Source organism: Nicotiana attenuata, unplaced genomic scaffold, assembly GCF_001879085.1.
Source record: "Nicotiana attenuata strain UT unplaced genomic scaffold, NIATTr2, whole genome shotgun sequence".
In the NCBI taxonomy this organism is placed as follows: Eukaryota; Viridiplantae; Streptophyta; class Magnoliopsida; order Solanales; family Solanaceae; genus Nicotiana; species Nicotiana attenuata.
Window position 1 is genome coordinate 18,627 of NW_017671040.1, and position 13,609 is coordinate 32,235.

Sequence of the window (13,609 nt, forward strand, 5' to 3'; positions counted from 1 at the left end):
TCATAACCAATTGCCGAACCAACAAATCATTGGGTCTATACTCCTGCCAGGAACCATCACCTCATCTTGAACCAAATAATGACCTTAGCTCCTTAATGTACTTCATATAATCCGATCGCACTGATCCTAGATCCAGTAACCTTATCTTACTCTGTACGAGCTGCTCAGGCAGCAAGTCACCCCTGACATGACCAAAAGTCTCATATGATGCCACAACGTGCCAATAGGCTACCAACTCGAACGCGATACATAAGGAAAATAAACTCTGGAAGGGACTACTCAAATCACGCAACTAATATGAACTTTCCTCAAAAAATGGAGAGACAAAACACATAGAATAGAATATAAGGGACTGTAGTTATCATCACACTGTTGCGGCGTGCAACCCGATCCGCACATAAAACTCACATAAGGAGATACACATCGAGTTGAATTGCTCATTACAACAAGATACCGAATATCGGTCACAAGCACGCTAAGTGCATAATACCATCCCTGGGGAGACATATAGTGCCATAGGCTACAAAACTCAAGCACAACTGAGGTGCGACATACGATCCGAATCTCGAGAGCCCTCCTACTCACATAACATCATCTCTACGCGGACCCTCAACNACACGGATAAAAATAGAAACCAACAGAAATAATCATGGAGAAACATCAAAATAAAGGTAAGATATTTACCCCTTTGTTGAGACGAGAACAACGCCACAAAAATCACCTCAAACGGAGCTCTAAAAATCAAGATATGCCCATAATACTAAAATTCTCGGTTTAAAACACTGTCCAGGAGATATTTCTTCATCGCCTTCGCGGGATACCATCGCGTTCGCGAAGGGCATTTTTTCGCATTGACCAGTCAACCCAGAAATCCTTCTTCGCGTTTGCGAAACCTCTCCTGCGTTCGCGAAGAACAAATCTTCACACCAGAAACCAGCAATATTTTTCGACACGGAAATGAGCATAACTCCCTCATACGATGTCCAAATTCGACGATTCTTTTTTCTATGGCTCCGTAATTACGATACGGATCTAATGGTACAATAAAACTTAATTTGGAGCTTATTTGCTTAATATGGTACCCTTTATGTCCAAAGAAACGATGTTAAAACATCAAATAAGAGCGCGATACAACCCGAAACACACCCGAGGCCCCCGGGGCCCGAACCAATCATACCAACCAGTCCCAAAACACATTACGGACTTGCTCGAGGTCTCAAATCATATCAAACAACGCTTAAACCACGAATCGACCTCCAATCCAAACTTTATGAACTTTAGAATTTCAAACTCCTACTTTCGATGTTTAAACCTATCAAATCACGTCCGATTGACTTCAAATTTTGCGCACAAAAGTCATATTCGACATTACGGACCTACTCCAACTTTCGGAGTCGGATTTCGACCCCGATATCAAAAAGTTCACCTCCGGTCAAACCTCTCAAAAACCTTCAAATTTCTCTCCTTAGCCAAATGGCTCCAAAATGCTCCACGGACATCCGAGTTCACTTCCGATCGCGCTCCCAACTCCAGAATCACCATACGGAGCTACTCCCAGACTCGGAATACCAAACGGATATCGATAACACTGAAATGCACTTCAACCCAAACTTATGAAACTTCTTCCGAAATGCTAACTTCCACAATAGGCGCCAAAATGCTCCCGGGTCACCCAAAACCCGATCCGGGCATACGCCCAAGTCCGAAATTATCATACAAACCTGCTGGAACCTTCAAATCCCGATTCCGAGGTCGTTTACTCTAAAATCCAATCCTAGTCAATTCTCTCAACTTAAAGCTTCCAAAATGAGAATTTCCTCTCCAAGTCAACTCCGAACTTCCCGAAATTTAATTCCGACCACGCGTACAAGTCATAATGCTTGAATTGAAGCTGCTCATGACCTCGAACTGCTGAACGGCGCGCTAGGTCTCAAAATGACCGATCGTGTCGTTATATCCTCTCCCACTTAAACATACGTTCGTCCTCGAACGTGCTAGGAACTGTGTTGGGGTTGTCTGGAATCACTGCTTAATACCTCGTGCACCTACCCGTGCTACCACAACTCATTTGGTCACATCAGCTCGATCAAATCTAAAGATAACCTCTTTCATTTAGGTAAATAAGCCTTGGAGTCCAGTTTCAACATCTGAAATTCTCTGCCAGGCATGCTTTCAACATATGAACACCGTATCAATCACCACACGTTGTACCAGAACATGACTGCACACCCTTGCTGAATTCACATCATGCACCCCATCATTCACAAGACCATAATAACACTCTCTGATCATAATAGTCGACATTTCCCGAATCTGATGCTCACAATGCACCCCATGACATATATAAGTCATGTTCCAACTCTCGCAATGCCGCCACGACGGAAGAGATACGTAGAAATTCATAACCAACTGCCGAATCAACGATTCACAGGGTCTATACTCCCGTCAAGAACCATCACCTCTTTCTGAACCAAATAATGGTCTTTGCTCCTTAATATACTTTATATATTCAGATTGCACTGATCCTAAGTCCAATGATCTCGTCTCACTCTGTACGAACTGCTCAGGCAATAAGCCACCCTGGACATGGTCAAAAGTTTCATATGATGCCGCAATGTGCCAATAGGCTACAACTCGAACGCGATACATAAGGAAAATAAACTCTGGAAGGGACTACTCAAATCACGCAACTAATATGAACTTTCCTCAAAAAATGGAGAGACAAAACACATAGAATAGAATATAAGGGACTGTAGTTATCATCACACTGTTGCGGCGTGCAACCCGATCCGCACATAAAACTCACATAAGGAGATACACATCGAGTTGAATTGCTCATTACAACAAGATACCGAATATCGGTCACAAGCACGCTAAGTGCATAATACCATCCCTGGGGAGACATATAGTGCCATAGGCTACAAAACTCAAGCACAACTGAGGTGCGACATACGATCCGAATCTCGAGAGCCCTCCTACTCACATAACATCATCTCTACGCGGACCCTCAACACATAAGCAATTTCCCAAGCCGTCTCACAACTCACACGGCGCAATGTATCATTACATGAAATATCTGACGACGAAATAACACCCTGACTACTCCTCCATAAGGAGCGCATTACTGAAATGAACACGTCTGGCCTGATATAAAGCCCATATTCACATTTAAATCCATCCATAGACCTCAAGCTGATTATGATCGCACCGAACTAGGCTAATAACCTTTCAAAGGTCCATAAATACACCCCTTTCTCTCATAACACATAAGAACAACCATCATAACCGGAGTAATCATCCACAGTCTACAACCCCAATAAACCGAGTTCCCTCCAGGCATAAATTCTAAAATTAACGATACCACCACAATCTCCATACTTGGTTTCATTCTCCAATCAATCAGTGACTACATGCCACACTTGTACAATCTTCCCGTGGAACACGCCCCCACGACCTTTCGTAACAGATAACAAGTCTGTATATCCATACCATCGGCCGCACTAACGCTGAAAAACGATCAAGAATCCATAACTAGGATGCAAAGCCTCTTTCACAAACGCCGACCTCAGGTGACGCTGAAGAAAATACCAACTTACTTTAAACATCGAAACTACTTTCCTGCTCATCCGAGCTCGTGACATTCCCGTCAACACCGAACTGTAACCTTGATCCTCACTTTAAATTCCATACCACTCTCTGCACCTAACACGCCAATACACGATAGAACACGATTTTCATCATAACTCCGGAACCACTAATAGATTAACACTTCATCATATAAAAACTTTTCACTTAACTCACTTCAGGAGAACCATTGCGACACACAGGTGAATTCTCATAACCGTAGGATACGCCAAATCTCTAAGTAGTGGTCTTAAGCCACCATAGCCCTTCCGGGACCCGCCTACACATGACAGGCCATAACAGTAGAATACTTCTGAATAACATCAATTACGGCGGCCGACAAGCCTCACATGTACCGCCACAAATCACTTGCATAACTTGATCGCGCTGAAGGGACCGATCACTGCCACCAATATGCCAATTCAACTATGGCTAACCAATCTATCCTCTTCTAATTTATCCTTGATTGCCTTAGAAATAATAATACTCCATCCAACACATAGCATGCTCCATCCGTACTCATCCCGAGTGACCCTAAATCACGAGACCATGCCGTGTGAAACCCCACGAACCATTTTATACCTCCCGAGGGCTACACTGCAAGTCAAAACATCATAGAACATTCTGTGCCCCTTCTCATAAGTTGCTACAAGGCTTGATTCTTAACTGTATCTATAGGCTCGAAGCCATTAGGCACCACACTTTACCCCTTTGAATCCACTAGAACCGTTGTTGAGAGCCACCCGCTCTGACTTGGCCCCGAATATAATCAACTCCATAAATCTCTAGCACATGAATACCCTCTCGGCGAAGCACCCGACATAATCACTTCCCTTGAAACCCACATCTATACAAGGCATAAATCCTGAATCCTTCCCCAAGTCTGAACATGGGCCAATAAGGCCAACCATAGCACACCTTTAACAATTCTTTTGCTCAATTTACCACTTATGTTCCTTTCCTGTAGCTGAAATAACCCATCAATATGCTAATAATCAGAAACCTCGCAAGTAGTTAACCAGGCAATCCTTAATCATAGGCGGTGGGACTCTCCCACTTAGCCTGAAGCCATTATAACACAAATTCTGGAATTCACCAGGATCCTTTATCTCTTGTTGACATAACCTTGCGTAATCAACCGCCAAAATTCTCGGAATCTTTCTGTAAAACCCTCTTGTTATATTCTGAATCATCAACCACGTTTACACGACCGATCTCCTTTTGTATAGCCAATAGAATTTCCGCAGAAGCTTCGCCAACCATGCAACCGCCGATCCGCTCACTGGAGGTAATCCACCTGTGGGATTTACGTGCCGGCGTCTTCCAACGCAGCTACACGGGGTGCAATCCCCACGACATTAATGACCCATCCTGAGTCCAAGCTCACTCTCTAGCTGCACGAGTCCACTCACCTCTCGTGGACATCAATTAAGTGCGCAGCAATATCCTTCCAATTCAAAGTTAGGTTGTATCCTTCTTCATTTCAAGCAGCTCCTTTCCATTATATCAAATCTCCTGCCGCCTAATAGCCCATACTCCAAATTAATCCCTAGGCCCAAATCACCAAATCACTAAAATTCCCAAATCACCCCAAACTCTCCCACTTTGGTGAAACTCACCCCTTTAATCGACTACTCGACCTTTGCTTCTTATACCTGGCCTTCTAGAAATTTTAACCACCGCCTGACACTCCCCACATGTCCTTCCTCATCCTTTGCTGCTCAGTTGTTGCCTTAAATAAAATCTATCTTCGTGGCAATTGAACCCACAATTGCTGCTAACTTTACACCTTTCGGAAGATCATCTCTCTCAAACCGTCGATATTAGAAACACTGATTCAATCCTGCGATATCTGACAGCCGCATCTTCAATACTATTGCACAATAGCTTCCCCAAAGGTGAATTGTAGAAGATCATAACACTGGCGAACTTAGTATGTTCAATTAGGACAACGACACTTCATCATAGAAGAAACTCCATCACGCTCGCAAATACCAAGTCTCGTTACTCCATCAGCTTACATCTGACCATTCTTAGTCCAATTGCCCTTTCCCCTGCCGGGAATAAAATACCGAACCTCTAGATCGTGCACTGAGTAAACCTCCCTTCAAGTCATTCACTGCCCTGACACGTAGGCAAACATCCTACCATCATATCAATACTGCAGAACAATCGTTCATAGCATCATGGCAACTTGTGCCTAGCCTTAGAGCTCTTAGAAGCACCGCTACTGAGCAAAAACGACATAATATCCTTTCACAAGGCAGCGATGATAGCCCAGACAACTATGCAGGGAGAAACATCCCGCACCACATCGGTAGTACCATTACAATTCTTCAATTCTCGATTTATAACAGGCGGTTTGCGTCGCGTAGAATTGAGTAGGAAGGAAATAGAGGCACAAGCCTCCAGGGATCAAATCGCATGATGAGGAATCAAGAAGGGAAGTACTCCTAACAGTCCTACAGCCTTCCGAAGATAAGTACAGACGTCTCTGTACCGATCCGCGAGACTCTACTAGACTTGCTCATGACTCGTGAGACCTATGGGAACCTAGTGCTCTGATACCATGTTGTCACGACCCAAAATCCACTAAGGGTCGTGATGGTGCCGGACACCGCAGTCAGGCAAGCCAACCAAATTACTTAATTAAATTCTCGTTTTAAATATTTCTGAAATCTCTCCTTTTATACGTTTAAGCTATATATAGTAAATTTCACTGAATAAGAAAATGAAACCATTAACAACTTCTAAAATTCTGAATAAACCCATAGACATCCCCAGAACCCGGTATCACAAGTGCATGAGCNGACGCTTCCAACGCTGCTACACGGGGTGCAAACACCACGACATTAATGACCCATCCTGAGTCCAAGCTCACTCTCTAGCTGCACAAGTCCATTCACCCCTCGTGGACATCAATTAAGTGCGGGGCAACATCCTTCCAATTCAAAGTTAGGTTGTATCCTTCTCCATTTCTAGAAGCTCCTTTCCGTTATATCAAATCTCCTGCCGCCTAATAGCCCATACTCCAAATTAATCCGTAGGCCCAAATCACCAATCACTAAAATTCCCAAATCACTCCAAACTCTCCCACTTTGGCGAAACTCACCCCTTTAGTCGACTACCCGACCTTTGCTTCTTATACCTGGCCTTCTAGAAATTTTAACCACCGCCTGACACTCCCCACATGTCCTTCCTCATCCTTTGCTGCTCAGTTGTTGCCTTAAATAAAATCTATCTTCGTGGCACTTGAACCCACAATTGCTGCTAACTTTAAACCTTTCCGAAGATCATCTTCCTCGAACCGTCGACATTAGGAACACTGATTCAATCCTGCACTACCGCACCCCGCGATATCTGACAGTCGTATCTTCAATACTATTTCACAATATCTTACCCCAAAGGCGAAATGTAGAAGATCATAACACCGACGAACTTAGTACGTTTAATTAGGACAACGACACCTCATCATAGAAGAAAACTCCACCACGCTCGCAAATACCAAGTCTCGTTACTCCATCAGCCCACATCTGACCATTCTTAGTCCGATTGCCCTTTCGTTGCCGGGAATAAAATACCAAACCTCTAGATTGTGCACCGAGTAAACCTCCTTTCAAGTCATTCACTGCCCCGACACGTAGGCAAACATCCTACCATCATATCAATACTGCGGAAAAATCGTTCATAGCATAATGGCAACTTGTGCCTAGCCTTAGAGCTCTTAGAAGCACCACTACTGAGCCGAAACGACAGAATATCCTTTCACAAGGTGGCGATAATAGCCCAGACAACTATGCAGGGAGAAACATCCCGCACCGCATCGGTAGTACCATTACAATTCTTCAATTCTCGATTTATAACAGGCGGTTCGCGTGGCGTAGATTGAGTAGGAAGGAAATAGGGGCACAAGCCTCCAGGAATCAAATCGCACGATGAGGAATCAAGAAGGGAAGTACTCCTAACAGTCCTGCAGCCTCCCGAAGATAAGTACAGACGTCTCCGTACCGATCCGCGAGACTCTACTAGACTGCTCATGACTCGTGAGACCTACGGGAACCTAGTGCTCTGATACCGTGTTGTCACGACCCAAAATCTACTAAGGGTCGTGATGGCGCCGGACACCACCGTCAGGCAAGCCAACCAAAAATACTTAATTAAATTTTTGTTTTAATACTCTTGAAATCTATGATATTCCTTCAAATTTACCAATTAAAAAGATAATCGCTTCAATTCAAATTAAATGATAAGCAATTAATACAAAATACTTCATAACCATCCCAGAACCCGGCGTCACAAGTGCTTGAGCAATTTCTAAGAAAATCGAATAAAGTACAACAACTGTCCGGAATACAATTGGACAGAAAATAAATAGAATCCTGAGAAGGACTATTTTAGCTGCGGGTCGCCTCGAGGAAATACAGCTCACCTAGTCTCCGTGTCAACCATGCTGCTACGCCCACTAGGCCACTAGAGGTGCCTGTGCCCGTGCAACAAAAATGCACAGAAGTGTAGTATGATTACAAAAACAACGTGTACTCAGTAAGTATCCCGCCTAATCTCGAAGAAGTAGAGACGAGATGGCAACTTTGACACTTACTAAAGGTCCAGTGATAATATTATTAATGCGATGACTCACGGATTTATTAAGAACAACAGTAAAATTTAAATGAGTCACTAAACAAGTGAAAGTTCCTTTTTATTTAAAGTCTCCGAATTCATAATCCAATAATTAACAATTATATCAAGTCGGGAGAGCAGACAGCAATATCAATAAATCTCAAGACAAGCAATTCAAACATGCGCAACTCATGCCGAGGTCGTACGGCCCGATCCAACATAAATGTAAAATGTGCACTGCCGAGGGTCGAGCGGCCCGAACCATAGATGCATCTATTACCCCGCTCGCGAATCATGCATGCGACGCGGTCAAATATAAATAAACACGACAATCAGTCGATCATGAATTTATCAGGGAACAATTACCCAAGGAAAAGCCAAATTCTCTTTTAACAATTCAAGAAAATGAAGTTTAATCTTATTAGAAATTCATTTACCAATTCGATAGGATTTAAGAAATTCAATTGTCAATAAGATCATAGATATTCCAAGTATAGCATGCTTTTTGGGTCCTAGACTACCCGGATTTACACATATTAGTAGCTACGCACGGACTCTCGTAACCTCGTGCGTACGTAACCCCCACAAATAGGAGCACATAACCAATTATTTCACCTATGGGGACAATTCCCTCTTACAAGGTTAGAAAGGAGACTCACCTCGCTCCGAAGATCCATAACCGGTATTCCACGCCCTTCCGAAGACTCGAATCGATGCTAAATGCTCCAAAGCTAGCCAATAATTATGCAAATCCATTAATATATGCTCAATTACTCATTACAATCCAATTTATAACAATTCCTAACCCCAATCGAAAAGTTGACAAAAATGCCCTCGGGCCCACGTGCCCGGATCCCGAATTTTTTTGAAGATTAAGCTTACCCATGACTCCACGAACTCAAATATATAATTTACTCTCAATTTCATACCCAAAATTATGGTCAAATTTCAAGAATATCAATTTTCTAGGTTTTCCTCAAACCCCCAAATTTCTACCAATTTACATGCTAAAATCCATACATCATCGATATATTTAACTTAAGATGGGTGGGATTAGCTTACCTTGTCGTTGATGATGAAAAATCCCACTTGAAGCTCTCCATAATCGTCCACACCCATTGAAAAATGGGGGAAAATGACCAAACCCCCGATTTTAAAAGAACCATTCTGCCTCCAGCACTTCCGCACCTGCGGTCCCTTGACCGCTTCTGCGGTTCCGTAGGTGTGGCACTCCTACCGCTTCTGCGGATATCTCACCAGCCCTTCATTTCCGCTTCTGCGACTCGACCACCGCAGGTGTGGTCCCGCTTCTGCGGCTACATGACCGCATCTGCGGTCCCTTCACTTCCTGTCCAAAATCGCTTCTGCGGCTCTTCTGGCCGCTTCTGCGACTTCGCACCTGCGGCCCTAGTCTCGCAGGTGCGGTTATACCAGCAACCAGCAACTTTAGCCTTTTCCAAAAGTCCATTTTTGATCCGTTAACCACCCGGAATCCACCCGAGGCCTCCGGGACCCAAACTAATCAGACCAACCAGTCCCAAAACACATTACGAACTTGCTCGAGGCCTCAAATCATATCAAACAACACTAAAACCACGAATCAACCTCCAATCCAAGCTTTATGAACTTTAGAATTTTAAACTTCTACTTTCGATGTATAAACCAATCAAATCACGTTCGATTGACTTCAAATTTTGCACACAAGTCATATTTGACATTACGGACCTACTCCAACTTTCGGAATCGGATTCCGACCCCGATATCAAAAAGTCCTCTTCCGGTCAAACTTCTCAAAAACCTTCAAATTTCTATATTTGCCAAATGACTCCAAAATGACCCACGGACCTACGAATTCACTTCCGATCGCGCTCCCAACACCAGAATCACCATACGAAGCTACTCCCAGACTCGGATTCCCAAACGAACGTCGGTAACACTGAAATGCACTGCAACCCAAACTTATGAAATTTCTTCCAAAATGCTAACTTCCAAAATAGGCGCCAAAACGCTCCCGGGTCACCCAAAACCCGACCGGGCATACGCCCAAGTCCGAAATCATCATACGAACCTGCTGGAGCCTTCAAATCCCAATTCCGAGGTCGTTTACTCAAAAATCCAATCCTAGTTGATTCTTTCAACTTAAAGCTTCCGAAATGAAAATTCTCCTTCCGAATCAACCCCGAACTTCCCGAAATTTAATTCCGCCCACGCGTACAAGTCGTAATACCTGAAATGGAGCTGCTCATGGCCTCAAACTACTGAACGGTCCGCTAGGGCTCAAAACGACCGGTCGGGTCGTTACAGAAAATAAAGTCCGGGTAAGGAATTCTGTTGACCGGGGAGAGGGTGCAAGGCATTCCCCGAGTCCCGTGGTTCTAGCACGGTCGCTTTATGGACTTAAAACTTGGCTTGAATTAATTTTGGACGAACTGTGATTTATATGATTTTCATGTTTTACCTGTCCGTTTTTATTTCTTGATTATTAGAAAGATTTGAACAAAATTGTCCTGACCGCACCACGCAAGCGAATGTGCGACCGAGATGAATTTTATTGATTTTTGTCGTAACCGCGCTACGCAAGTGAATCCGCAGTCATGACGAGGATTATTAGTACACCATTACTTTTGGGGAAATTACTACATTCAAAGAAATTAGTTTTGAAAATTATTAAAAAGTCAACTATAGCGATACGCAAGCGAATCCACGATTTTAACAAAGATTAACTAAATTAAGAATTAACTAAAACTAATGGGCATGGTATGAGATTATTGAATTAATTTATTGATTGTTGAACATCACGATACGCGAGCGATTCCGTGAATAAAAATGGGATTAAAGCGTACCTATTAATTGCCTAGCGCTTAAATTAATTTATTTGTGAAACTAAATTTATTAGTGAAGCCTCGCATTTAAAAGATTGGGTCAATAATTAGTTGAAAGAAAAATGAGCCAACAACTTATCCATCTTTATTGTGAAAGAATATAATCTTTTATAAACTACAATAACAAATAATCACCCAGTATAATCCCTTTTGTTGATACTCTTTTGTAAACTAAAGGTAGTAAAACAACATATGGATATTCTATTGACATTGAGCCTTATTATAACCTTGTTCTTATTATTATTGTCGATTATTAAGACTATGAAATTAATAAAAATAAGTACCTTAAGACAATTACGTACCTACAATTTACCTATCTCTTTTGATTATTAAAAGGATTTAAGTTCTTAAGTCATTACTAAAAAAAAATTGACTTTTAATTAGTCATGAAAAAAAATACTTCTAAATATACGTGTACTTTTTAAATGAAAAACGTTACTTACTAAACAACATATGAAGTTAAAATCATTTATCATAGAAAATTAAACTACATCTAAATAAATTGGCAGCATAAACATAGAAAGCACTTAATAGGCTACTCATCATGCTTTCAATCACCTAGAAGAAAGAATAATAAGGGAAAGGATGGACAATTAGTGAATATTTTCCAACATGTACAAAGTAAGCAAAAGCTTCAAAATTCCTTACATGACTTTGAATTAAGAAAGAAACATTCTTTAGCTTTTGTCTTACTACAAATTACGAACAACTTAAACAAGTAAAATCACTATGCAGATTTCTCTTTTCTTTTCTTTTTTTGCAACAGAAAACTATGTTAAATCAAAAGCAAGATATAACTACTAAATTATAACTCATCTTAATGCAAATGACTTTGAACTAATCACTAACGAGTAGAAAGAAGCAAATTTCAGAACTTACAACATTATAATTATAAATAGAACAAAAAGACTTACAGCTAAGGCATACTCATAGCAGATCATGCAAAAAATAATATCAAGCTATTAAAATGAACTTCAACCATCATGTTTTTTTTTAGAACTCAAAGAGACTACATTACAAGTTGAGTGGAATACCTAGATAGCAGAAAAATCAAAACAACAAAACGGTAGAACTTCTGAACTTAACAAACTTGAGTAGCAGCAACACCAACCGCAAAACAGCAGTAAAAACCCAGCAAAGAAAGGAGAAACTAGTGCTTCAAACTAGAGGCTAAGCCATTTAAATTGGATAGAAAACTTCTCCTCTTTTTTCCTCTTTTTCGAAAAATATTTAAAGATAGAAAGATTGTTGAATTTTTTTCTGCTCTCAAACTTTCTGTTTCTTCTTTAAATGTCCAAAGATCTCTAGAGTGTGTTAGAATGTGTGTGTTCTAAGCGTGTTAGAGTGTTCAAAAATCTCCCCTTTTCAGCTTACTAAAGGGTGCTTTAGTTTCTGATTTTTCACTGTCAAAATTATATTTTTAGAGCGTAAAAACTGTCCAACCAATGTGTGATGGAGTCCCCCCCTTTAGAAATAAAGAAAGGGCAGCCCTTAAGTAGGCAAAGAAAGCCACTTTTTGGGCAGATTTTAGTTCACCAAAAATCTGTCCAAAAGGACTGACTTTTTGTGCTAAACACTGTTAAAGGCTGTCCAAAAGGTGAAAGGACAGCCTGAGAACCTGCTGTAACAGAAGCCAAAAGTCATTTCAGCCACCCTACTAGAAAAAGTAAGCTACTAGTACTACAACTCATGATCAAACCCATCTAATTTTCTGATTTTATCAAAAACAATACCAAACTAACTTGCTAATTCGAACTTCAATCAAATTCATCACATGAATCAAAAAATCGAATAGAGCTAATACAAGTATTAAGAGANTCTTTTCATCTCGTATGTATTCAGATTTCCGATCAGCTCATCCATGGTTAGAGTTTGTAGATCTTTATCTTCGGTGATAGAATTCACCTTACTCTCCTAAGTTCCAGGTAGAACACTGAGAACCTTCCTTACAAGCTTGTTTCTGGGAATGACATCTCCAAGTGAATGAAGCTCATTTATAATAGATATGAATCTAGTGTGCATATCTTGTATAAACTCATCATCCTTCATCCTGAAGAGCTCATACTCGTTGGTGAGCATGCTAATCTTGGACCGTTTAACCTAAGTGGTTCCTTCATGTGCCGTTTGCAAAGCTTCCCATATTTCCTTGGCAGAATCACATGCTGAGATTCTATTGTACTCATCAGGTCCTATACCATATACCAAGATTTTCTTGGCACGAAAGTTCTTTTCTACAGCTTTTCTGTCAATATCACTGTACTTTTTTCTGTTTTTCGGCACCATTGGTCCAGTTTCTCCAAGCTTCTTCATAGGAACATGTGGACCATCACAAATGACGTCCCACAGCTCTGAATCTTCTGACATTATGAAATCATGCATACGAGTCTTCCACCAGCCGTAATACTGACCATTGAATCTAGGGGGTCTGTAGGTTGATTTTCCTTCCTCAAGGTTAGGTGGAGCAGCTATTGAGATCCTTTCTA